Consider the following 12547-nt stretch of genomic DNA (forward strand, 5'->3'; position numbering starts at 1 on the left):
GGTGATAGCTGCAGCATAAAATCCATCCCGAGCAGTGAAGAGCCCTTCAAAACTGGTGTTTTTTCTATCAGCCTCTTCACACAATTTCTTTTCATCATCAGTGGCAACGGATGTTTTTCAGAAGGGTCTACCTGCCCCTAACCTAAGCTGTTCTTCTGGTTTAGAGGATAGCTTACGGTGAATGGTGGCAGATTCGTGATCTCCAAAGAAGATTTAGCTTCGGGACCAGGGACCAGGCTTGATCACTCAAGAGCTTTTGTGTAGCAGAGTTTTATTAAAGTATGAAAAGGGACAGAGAAAGCTTCTGATATAGACATCAGAAGGGGGACAGAGAATGCCCCCTCACTAGTCTTAGCAAGGGAGCTCTATACTTTTTAAATTGGTTATTACAGTAAATCAAAAGAATGTCTCAAGGTTGTAAAGGTCTTCCTAGACCAACTCCCATAATTTACATTTTAAGATGACAGGATTAGAACTAACAGTAGAAAGATCTTACCAGACCCACTCCCATAATGTACATTGTAAGATAACAGGATTAGTCAGAAGGTCCTCAGGAAGGAGAAACATATCCTCAAGCAGGATACATTGTTGTTATGTAATCCTTAGTACAGAGTTTAAGCTGAGTTGTTTTGTTGTACAATCATCAGCTCTAGGCTAAGGAAAAAAAAATGTTTTATGAATAAAACAAACAAACTCGTTTGTCCTTTTCTCCTCCTTGAGAACTCCAGACCCCTACCTCCTCTTTGAGAACACCAGATGCTCTCTCCTCTTTGGGGATCCCGGACTTTTACCAACCTACCTAGAAATTGACTCTCTCATTCCCCGCTTTTCTTTTAGGAGAATGATGTAGCCAAGGGAAAGGGGCGTCGTTTTTTGTTCCATAACTACTTCCTGCTGTTGAGGGGCGTCATCCCTAAATTGTTGAGGCAACATATTCTCCTAGCCCTCATATTGAGGGTCTCTGATCTAGGGGCCCCAAGTAATAGTTGAAGGAGGCTATGGCACTCCTAGGAGCCTGGACAGCCATTTGTAAATTAAAAGCTTTCAGACGGTTAGAAACAAATCCAGTTACACAGTTGCAGATGCAGGGAGCAAACAGTAAAAACAGAACAATTAGAATTACTACAATTAAGATAGTTTTCTACCATTGGGAGCTAGTTAACCTTTCCCAAAGTGAGGTGTCTGAAGCTTTGAGAGAATCCATAGCCTGAATCATCTTGTTCATGTGTTTAGTATGTGAGTAGCATTAGTACTCATATCTGGTATATGTGTGCAACTTTGGGTATGAATACTGGCACAAGTTCCTCCTTGTGCGGCTGTTAGAATATCTAAGGCCAATCTGTTTTGTAAAACCGCCTTTCTAATTTGTATTTGTTTAGCATTAAGGGCTGAACTAGCTTTTTGAGAATCTTGTAAAGCCTGTTGAGTTAACTTAGTCAGAGCATCAACTCGTAGCATAACATCTGTGTCCCCAGAGAGGGGATGGATATTGCAGCCAGATAATCATACCAGTGAAATACAGACCTTGCCCAGCGAGTTTTAAGCTGTGGCAGATCAGCAGGATTCTCTGGAAGCTCTGAAAATATGAAGCCACGAGTAAAAGCTAGACCTAGGGTGCACCTCCCTATCCAGCCAGGGGGAAGCCATGCCCATAGATAAGAGCCACATATCCAATAGGTCCTGTTTGGAGCAAACCAGCGTGACTGAGGGATCCAGTCCCAATGAGTTCCTGGCCAGGCAAAAAGAGGGCCTGAACTGGAATTGGAAAACACAGGAATGATTACATTGCATATTTCTTGAGGCAAAACCCCCAATTGTTTCCGATCGTTTTAATTAAGTTGTCAGCTAACCTCTGGGGATGGCTCTATTTGTTCCCAGCGTTTGGGAGCATTAGGTAGTAGGCGTCCCTTTTCAGGAGTTAGCCATATGACCTCATCCCATATTTGATAAACATTAGGTAGGAAACCATGAGATCTAGACCCATTTACTTTCTTAATGTTCAGCAAAATAGACATTAAATCAAGATGCTGTACGATCAAAGTTGAAAGTCACATTATAGCCATAGTTAAGGTACAGAGTGTTACACCAGTCCATTTTAGGATTGCTAGATGTCATCAGATTAAAGAGAGGCATCACATGTGATTGTTGTTGGTGAAGATATTTTCACAGAGTTGAAGAAAGTCTTTTCCTTGAAATGGAAAAACCCACCATGGGAACCCTTCAACTGATGAAGAGGGGAGCACTCCGCAGACCCAGCAATTAGACCGATTGTGGAATGCAGCATAAGAATGAGCCCAGGACAGAAAGGCGTTGTCTTGAGGGTCAAATGGCAGACTCGGGACGTTTGGAGTCAGCAGAAGCAGGCCCATGTCGATTGTCAGGCCCATCTGAAAAGTAAGAGGTAAAAGCTTAGAGGATAAAGACGTCAAATGACATTGTTTAGTTTTGGTCAGGGTGCCACTTCTTAACTTGAGTGTGGTGCACCCAGGAATCAATTGCAGGCACCTTGAGGGCTGTGGGAGAAGAAAGAATAACCTGGCAAGGGCCTTCCCAGAGGGGCTCGAGAGATTGATCTCCAGATCCCAATGTCTTTTTCAAGACCTCGGTGCCTGGTTCAGAGGCTTGTTTGACTCCGGCTGGGTCAGGAGTCACCTCCCAGAGTTTCCGTAATGTCTGTTGAAAGGCTGAAAGCTGCGTCACATAGTTAATTCTAAGGCTGATTCTAATTCTAAGGGTCTATAACAATGTCTGTGCATAAGAAGGGTCTTCCGTAGATACATTCAAAGGGGGACGGTCCTTCCTTTTTAGGGGCAGTCTGAGCCCTCATTAAAGCTATGGGTAGAACTTTAAGCCAATCGTCCTGTGTCTCTTGAGTTAATTTACGTAGATGTCTCTTAATAATGTCATTAGCCTTTTCAACTTTTTCTGAAGATTAGGGTCTCCAGGAACAGTGTAAGTGATACTCGATTCCTAGAGCTTTCGACACCCCTTGAGTTACAGCAGCTTTAAAGGTGGAGCGTTGTTGCTCTGAACTTTAGAGTTTAAGATCCCACTTACATCATGACAAGTCAGTACAGTAAGATTTCGCCCATTCCTTAACCTCGGGCTTTAATGGATACTGCTTTTGATGTGGAAATAGGTCAGGGTCTTTGAGCTTGATAAGGACAAGAACAGTATTTTGTGCTCGATCCACAGTTCCTCCGTCAGCCCACACTTTAGGATTTACATTTTGTTCAATCAATGGGAGAGAAAGAGCAGACTCCATATTCATGACTACAGAGGCCTGGACCTTCCTCAGTCTGTCCCTCCCGAGAAGGGGTGAGGGGGACTCTGGCATGATCAGAAACTCGTGGGAAAACAGCACAGAGTCCCGGTTGCAGCTTAAAGGATGACTGAATATTTCAGTCATAGCCTTTGGCTCATCCTGACAGTCCCATTACAGTAGTGGATCAGGAGGAAAGCAGACCAGGGGCTTCAGTGAGCACAGAGAAAGGTGCCCCAGTGTCCAAAAGAAAATCGACTGATTGGCCCCCCACAGTTATTAATACCCGGTGTTCCTCGGGTGTCATTAGGACAGGAGCTTGTGTGGGGATCCCTGGGCACCTTCAGTCCTGATTGTCCTGAGAGTCTGACCCCTGGGACCTGTGCCTCTGGGGGCAGTCTCTACTCCAGGGTGGTCCTTTACAGACCAGACAGGGAGCCAGGGGCGGCTTAGACACCTGAGAGCAACTTCGCTTGAGATGCCCCTCCTTTCCACAGTAATAGCAAGCCCATCCCTTTTCACCTGGCTTCCTCTGGACATTTTTCTCTTCAGGCTGATTCATAGCAGTTTTCATAGCCATCACTAGAGCCTGAGCCTTTTCTTTGGTTCTCTTCTGTTGTCCTTCCCCCTTCTCATATTCTCTACTGCAATATACCGTCTGAGCCAGCTGTAACAGTGTTTTAAAGACTGATTTGGCCCAAACGCCTGTGTTTGTGACTTACAGCAGATATCTGGAGCCGACTGGGTGACTGAGTGAGAAATCTATCTTTTAAGATCATTTCTCCTCTGCACATTTGGGATCAATGTCAGTAAACTTGTGGAGAGCCTCCCGTAGCCTATCTAGGAATTTACCAGGAGTTTCCTTCTCTACCTGTTCTATGTCAGCCAACTTAGCATAATTTAGAGGCTTCGTTCGAGCTCTCTTAAGCCCTTCAATAATGCAATTGTCAAAGAGGGTCTGCTCCTGTCTCCCTTCCTCTTTGTGATAATCCCAGTCTGGCTCTGCTATGGGAACTGCTTGGCTCCCTGTAGGGAGGAGGGCTAGTTCGTGTTCCCTCTTTCGCCTTGTCTCACGTTCAAGCCATTCATCTCCAAAAATAGTAACTTCCCCCAAAACTCAAGCTCTCGAGTCACGAGTCAGCGTCTGTCCCAAGACATACATTACATCTCTCCAAGTAAGCTCATAAAGTAAAGTGAGTCCTGTAAAGGCTTCTATGTACTTTTCTGGATCCTCTAGTCTCCCAGATCTCTCTTTATCCGTTGTACCTCTGGGTAAGAAAAGGGCTTATGGATTTTTATGGATTGGTTATTTTTCCCAGTGGGGGCCTCCTGCAGAGGCAGTAAGTTGTGTGGCTGTTCCTCAGCCCCTCTAGCTACGCCTCACATACGTTCCGAGGGATAGATTAGAGAAACCTGCTTTTTCTCATCCTCATCCTCTTTCTCGTATTTTACCTTAGTTTTGGTTATCTGCACCTTCTCTACTTTGACTGTCTGAGTTCCCATTGAAACCAGAGCAGTCTGAGGCTGCATTGGAACTGGGGTTGTTTGAACTTCTATCGAGACTGAGGCAACCCTTCCTGGAGGGGTGCCTTGACCCTCAGCTTGCTCAGTTGTGAGCCCCAGATACAGAAGCAGAGGCAGAGTAAGAGGATAGGAGGGAGCTGAAGGCTTTACACCCAAATCTGTACCCTTAGGACTTAAGTCTGGTATATCTCACAGAGAGAAAAAGGGGAACACATATGGCACTTCTACCCATTTCCCTTGTTTTCTACAGAACCGGTCTAGTTGTAAAACAATATCGTAGTTAAGAGACCCTTCAACTGGCCACCCTTGTCTGCCACCCTCCAATGGATATTGTGGCCATGCAGATTTGCAAAGGAAAGTCAGGTGTGTCTTCTTTATGCTCTGGGGGTCAAACTTACCCCAGGTTTTCAGGACACAATCCAAGGGTATGGGTCTGGAACTTTGAGAGTGGAGGAGGAAATGGCAACCTACTCCAGTATTCTTCCCTGGAGAATCCCAGGGACAGAGGAGCCTGGTGGGCTGCCGTCTGTGGGGTCACACAGAGTCAGACACCACTGAAGCGACTTAGCAGCAGCAGCAGCATCGGTAAGAGAGAAAAAAGCAGCAACCAGCGCCTTTGCTTCTTTCCATCGGAGGTGTCCCTCCCTGCTCTAGATGGGGGTGGAGACAGACTTTCCACCGAAGCTTTTCCTTCCCTAGACGGACTTAGTCTGTCACTTGCTGACTCAGGCGCCTTCCCTTCAGCCCGCTCATTCTACCATCGAGGCAAGGGGGAGATGCACCAGGGGTAGACCTGATGGCATCCCAAATTGATTTCTAGTTCCATACCACCACGACCTTTGTTTGATTTGTGCTTTTCCTCTGATGCCACCTGGGGTGTAACAGAGTAGTTTCCTGGAATGTTTCCCAAGCTGGGACTGCTAGGGGAAGCATCCGTCTTACGAGTGCCTGTGCACATTCCTGAGTACAGTCCTGACCACAGTAGAAGCAGTGAGTTATAAAGGGACAAACAACAATCAATACGTCCCTTCTTTGTGTCACCACACCAGTGTATGTGACAGCAAAAGAGGTGGTAGAGGGTCGGCCCGTGAGGAAAAAGTGACTTTTGTCCTCAAGCTATTAGGGCCAATCCTTCCAGCTCATTTTCACAGATTCCACAAAAGGAATATCTAAGGAGTTGAGACAGAAGGCACTGGAGAGCTTTCTCTGGTCTGCTAAGAGCTAGCACTACCAAAGGAAGAAGCCCATTGTACTTCCAGTCTGGAATTCCTGACCTATGTTCTTAGAAACCTCATGCTCTCTAGCAGCACTTCCATCCATGTAGTTCGGAGGCACAGGTATGGCAAGGACTCGCTTTTAGGACTCTGGCCCCCTATGGAAGCAGTCAAGAGAGAGACGCCGCTGAAGCTAGAGCTTCACCTAGTTCCCAAAGGTGCTGCTGGAGCTAGAGTTCCACCCCGTTCCTGAACGTGCTCCTAGCAAGTCTGGGTTCCCCATGACTACCAAGCTTGGGGTCTAAGTAAAAGTACACAGTAATGGCATGGATCACAAGTCCCTTGAAAGTCTAAGATCTGACGGATTAGGTTAGTAGTTCTAACTCCCCATGCAATTACGAAATGGTGGAAGAGACCAGGAAAAGGTGACCAAGGAAGGAAAGTTCAGCCCACGTGCTTTGCCCTTTTCTGGCCACTCCCCTCGCAGGGACATTGGGTGTCTCTTGGCATTGGCAGGTCGGTATAAACTCCCAACAAGGCTCCCTTTTGGGGGGCTGCCTCAGGCATTACGAGGCACCATGATACTGCAGAGCAGGGCTCAGTGCTCATTTCATACTCATTTCGGTACGTCTCTTTCATTCTACATTCACACAGACAGGCACGCCATAGAGTTAGTAAAGTAAAGCAGAAAGCGTGTATACTGAGAAAGCAGAGACTAGAGCTCTGAGTGTGTTTACCTTGTCCTGAAGATCCTGGACGAAGCCCCAAGATGTTAGCTTACAGTGAACGGTATCAGATTCATGATCTCCAAAGAAGAAGATTTAGCTTTGGGACCAGGGACCAAGCTTGATCACTCAAGAGCTTTTGTGTAGCAGAGTTTTATCAAAGTATGAAAAGGGACAGAGAAAGCTTCTGACATAGACATCAGAAGGGAGACAGAGAATGCCCCCTCACTAGTCTTAGCAAGGGAGCTCTATACTTTTTTAATTGGTTATTGCAGTAAATCAGAAGAATGACTCAAGGTTGTAAAGGTCTTCCTAGACCAACTCCCATAATTTACATTTTAAGATGACAGGATTAGAACTAACAGTAGAAAGATCTTACCAGACCTACTCCCATAATATACATTGTAAGATAACAATAAGATAGTCAGAAGGTCCTCAAGAAGGAGAAACATGTCCTCAAGTGGGATACATTGTTGTTATGTAATCCTTAGTACAGAGTTTTAGCTGAGTTGTTTTGTTGTATTATCGTCAGCTCTGGGCTGAAAGGAAATAATGTTTTATGTGACTAAGACAAAGGAGTGTCAGCTCAGTTCAGTTCAGTTCAGTCGCTCAGTCGTGTCCGACTCTTTGAGACCCCATGAATCACAGCACGCCAGGTCTCCCTGTCCACCACCAACACCCGGAGTTCACTCAGACTCATGTCCATCGAGTCAGTGATGCCATCCAGTCATCTCATCCTCTGTCGTCCCCTTCTCCTCCTGCCTCCAACCCCTCCCAGCAGCAGAGTCTTTTCCAATGAGTCAACTCTTCGCATGAGGTGGCCAAAGTACTGGAGTTTCAGCTTTAGCATCATTCCTTCCAAAGTAATCCCAGGGCTGATCTCCTTCACAATGGACTGGTTAGATCTCCTTGTGGTCCAAGGGACTCTCAAGAGTCTTCTCCAACACCACAGTTCAAAAGCATCAATTCTTCGGCACTCAGCCTTCTTTACAGTCCAACTCTCACATCCATACATGACCATAGGAAAAACAATAGCCTGGACTAGACAGACCTCTGTTGGCAAAGGAATGTCTCTGCTTTTGAATATGCTATCTAGGTTGGTCATAACTTTCCTTCCAAGGAGCAAGCGTCTTTTAATTTCATGGCTGCAGTCACCATCTGCAGTGATTTTGGAGCCCAAAAAGATAAAGTCTGACACTGTTTCCAATGTTTACCCATCTATTTCCCATGAAGTGATGGGACCGGATGCCATGATCTTCGTTTTCTGAATGTTGAGCTTTAAGCCAACTTTTTCACTCTCCACTTTCACTTTCATCAAGAGGCTTTTTACTTCCTCTTCCCTATCTGTCATAAGGGTGGTGTCATCTGCATATCTGAGGTTACTGATATTTCTCCCGGCAGTCTTGATTCCAGCTTGTGTTTCTTCCAGTCCAGCATTTCTCAAGATGTACTCTGCATAGAGGTTAAATAAGCAGGGTGACAATGAACAGCCTTGACGTTCTCCTTTTCCTATTTGGAACCAGGCTGTTGTTCCATGTCCAGTTCTAACTGTTGCTTCCTGACCTGCATACAGATTTCTCAAGAGGCAGATCAGGTGGTCTGGTCTTCCCATCTCTCAGAATTTTCCACAGTTTATTGTGATCCACACAGCCAAAGGCTTTGGCATAGTCAATAAAGCAGGAATAGATGTTTTTCGGGAACTCTCTTGCTTTTTCCATGATCCAGCGGATGTTGGCAACTTGATCTCTGGTTCCTCTGCCTTTTCTAAAACCAGCTTGAACATCAGGAAGTTCACGGTTCACATATTGCTGAAGCCTGGCTTGGAGAATTTTGAGCATTACTTTACTAGCGTGTGAGATGAGTGCAATTGTGTGGTAGTCTGAGCGTTCTTTCGCATTGCCTTTCTTTGGGATTGGAATGAAAACTGAACTTTTCCAGTCCTGTGGCTACTGCTGCGTTTTCCAAATTTGCTGGCATATTGAGTGCAGCACTTTCACAGCATCATCGTTCAGGATTTGGAATAGCTCCACTGGAATTCCATCACCTCCACTAGCTTTGTTCTTAGTGATGCTTTCTAAGGCCCACTTGACTTCACATTCCAGGATGTCTGGCTCTAGGTCAGTGATCACACCCTCGTGATTATCTGGGTCGTGAAGATCTTTTTGGTACAGTTCTTCTGTGTATACTTGCCACCTCTTCTTAATATCTTCTGCTTCTATTAGGTCCATACCATTTCTGTCCTTTATCGAGCCCGTCTTTGCATGAGATGTTCTCCTGGTATCTCCAATTTTCTTGAAGAGATCTCTAGTCTTTCCCATTCTGTTGTTTTCCTCTATTTCTTTGCATTGATCGCTGAGGAAGGCTTTCTTATCTCTTCTTGTGTTTCTTTGGAACTCTGCATTCAGATGCTTATATCTTTCCTTTTCTCCTTTGCTTTTCACTTCTCTTCTTTTCACAGCTATTTGTAAGGCCTCCTCAGACAGCCATTTTGCTTTTCTGCATTTCTTTTCCATGGGGATGGTGTTGATCCCTGTCTCCTGTACAATGTCAGGAACCTCATTCCATAGTTCATCAGGCACTCTGTCTATCAGATCTAGGCCCTTTAATCTGTTTCTCACTTCCACTGTATAATCATAAGGGATATGATTTAGGTCATACCTGAATGGTCTAGTGGTTTTCCCTACTTTCTTCAATTTCAGTCTGAATTTGGCAATAAGGAGTTCATGATCTGAGCCACAGTCAGCTCCTGGTCTTGTGTTTGCTGACTGTGTAGAGCTTCTCCATCTTTGGCTGCAAAGAATATAATCAGTCTGATTTCGGTGTGGACCATCTGGTGATGTCCATGTGTAGAGTCTTCTCTTGTGTTGTTGGAAGAGGGTGTTTGTTATGACCAGTGCATTTTCTTGGCAAAACTCTATTAGTCTTTGCCCTGCTTCATTCCGTATTCCAAGGCTAAATTAGCCTGTTACTCCAGGTGTTTCTTGACTTCCTACTTTTGCATTCCAGTCCCCTATAATGAAAAGGACATCTTTTTTGGGTGTTAGTTCTAAAAGGTCTTGTAGGTCTTCATAGAACCATTCAACTTCAGCTTCTTCAGCCTTACTGGTTGGGCCATAGACTTGGATTACTGTGATATTGAATGGCTTGCCTTGGAAACGAACAGAGATCATTCTGTCGTTTTTGAGATTGCATCCAAGCACTGCATTTCGGACTCTTTTGTTGACCATGATGGCTGCTCCATTTCTTCTGAGGGATTTCTGCCCGCAGTAGTAGATATAATGGTCATCTGAGTTAAATTCACCCATTCCAGTCCATTTGAGTTCGCTGATTCCTAGAATGTCGACACTCACTCTCGCCAACTCTTGTTTGACCACGTCCAATTTGCCTTGATTCATGGACCTGACATTGCAGGTTCCTATGCAATATTGCTCTTTACAGCATCAGACCTTGCTTCTATCACCAGTCACATCCACAGCTGGGTATTGTTTTTGCTTTGGCTCCATCCCTTCATTCTTTCTGGAGTTATTTCTCCACTGATCTCCAGTAGCATATTGGGCACCTACTGACCTGTGGAGTTCCTCTTTCAGTATCCTCTCATTTTGCCTTTTCATACTGCTCTTGGGGTTGTCAAGACAAGAATACTGAAGTGGTTTGCCTTTCCCTTCTCCAGTGGACCACATTCTGTCAGATCTCTCCACCATGACCCACCCGTCTTGGGTTGTCCCATGGGCATGGCTTAGTTTCTTTGAGTTAGACAAGGCTGTGGTCCTAGTGTGACTAGATTGACTAGTTTTCTGTGAGTATAGTTTCAGTGTGCCTGCCCTCTGATGCCCTCTTGCAACACCTACCGTCTTATTGGGCTTCTCTTACCATGGGCGTGGGTTATCTCTTCACGGCTGTTCCAGCAAAGCGCAGCCGCCATTCCTTACCTTGCACGAGGGGTATCTCCTCACCATCGCCCTTCCTGACCTTCAACGTGGGATAGCTCCTCTAGGCCCTCCTGCGCCCGGGCAGCCACAGCTCCTTGGATGTGGGGTTGGTCCTCCCGGCCGCCGCCCCTGGCCTCGGACTTGGGATTGCTTCTCCTGGCCACCGCCCCTGGCCTCGTGCGTGGGGGCGTCAGGTAGCTTCTCCCGGCCGCCGCCCCGACCTCAGACGCAGGGTAGCTCCTCTGGGCCAATCCTGCGCCCTCTCAGCAAATCCCACTCAATCAAGAGTAGGCTCCATTACTGGAGTCACCCTGTCCCTGATAGTCAAATTTGCTCATGGCATTCCGTTTGTTCATGATAGTCAGCCTGCTTTGTGAAACTGGTTGAAAGTGAAAGTCACTCAGTCGTGTTGGACTGTTTGCGACCCCATGGACTACAGAGTCCATGGAATTCTCCAGGCCAGAATACTGGACTGGGTAGCCTTTCCCTTCTCCAGGGGATCTTCCCAACCCAGGGATCGAACCCAGGTCTCCTCCACCGCAGGTGGATTCTTTACCAGCTGAGCCACACAAGGGAAGTTCTGCTAAATACATCACTTACCTTGAGGAACACAAAATCGGCTTTCTCTAGTTGTAATACATGATGCTTATTCTCCTGATAGAGGCCGTGCCACAATGAGGTACTATTTGTTATGTAACATCTTATAGAACACCCATATGGCATATGCTAACTTATCTTGTGTGTTCAGGATAATTGCTAGAGACTTTGTGATCTGTTAAACTAAACATTCCAGCAGATCTTGTTTTCCAGAAACGGGTGGGGGAGGGGGGAGGGGTTAGAGAGAGAGGGATTATCCAGTAACAGTCAAGCCAATTTCTTTTAAAAACTCACCAGGAAGGGCTTCTCTGGCGGCTCAGATGGTAAAGAATCTGCCTGCAATGCAGGAGACCCGGGTTCAGTCCCTGGGTCGGGAAGATCCCCTGGAGAAGGGAATGGCAACCCATTCCAGTATTCTTGCCTGAAGAATACCATGGACAGAGGAGCCTCGTGGGCTATAGTCCATGGGGTTGCAAAGAGTCAGACATGACTGAGCAACTCTCTCTCTCTCTCTCTCTCTCTCTCTCTCTCTCTCTCACACACACACACACACGAAGAATAACTGACTCCGTATTCATATAGGCTTTGTGAATTGATATTCTCACATTAGGGAAAATAATAACTAGCAAGGGTGGTCCAAAACTTGTCTTTGATTCTAACAAAAGTCATGTGGTGCTCAAAGGTGAACCCAGCTGGATTCATTGCCTGGTTTTTATAATCCAAGCCCTTGACTTCAAGTCCTGTTTCAAGGACTAATAATCATTGTGTTTCGTCTGATTACTTGTTTTGCAGTTGGCCAATGCATCCTGTCTGGAGTCTTAAATGCTATTGCACAGCCCGTGTCACACCAGAGTATTCAATGATGCATTCTACTACAAAAGGAGCAGGAGAGACCAATCCATGTCCTACTACAGACTACATTCTCTAAACAAATTCCTGATCATCAAAATCAGAGCAGTGTTGATAATCTAGATAACATGGATTAATGGCTTGTGGCCAAAAGGGGGTACGAAAAAATATCTCTTGACATCCAGGCTAGGACATGTTATTCTCCCATTAGACACTGAAAAACATCTCAGGGAATGCCAACTTCAGGTGAGATCATGAGACCTTGTCACTCTGAGATCATGATAAAGTGAGACAAAACAAAGGCCACTTCGTGATTTTTTTTCCTAAGTACACACAAAAGCAAAATCACTGTAGAAATCACCGTATATCCCTCTCCTAGCTAGTATGAGTGACTGCTAGTTTGGGGGTTTTGTTGTCCCCTTTGCTTTGTTTCTTTGTTTGTTTTCA

General features: G+C 45.7%; 1 pseudogene; it reads right to left on the minus strand.

The window, feature by feature from the left end:
• Positions 1-254: 254 nt before the first annotated feature.
• Positions 255-11422, minus strand: LOC129639470 (endogenous retrovirus group PABLB member 1 Env polyprotein-like; annotated as a pseudogene).
• Between the last annotated feature and the right edge of the window lie 1125 nt (positions 11423-12547).

Source organism: Bubalus kerabau, chromosome X, assembly GCF_029407905.1.
Source record: "Bubalus kerabau isolate K-KA32 ecotype Philippines breed swamp buffalo chromosome X, PCC_UOA_SB_1v2, whole genome shotgun sequence".
NCBI lineage: Eukaryota > Metazoa > Chordata > Mammalia > Artiodactyla > Bovidae > Bubalus > Bubalus kerabau.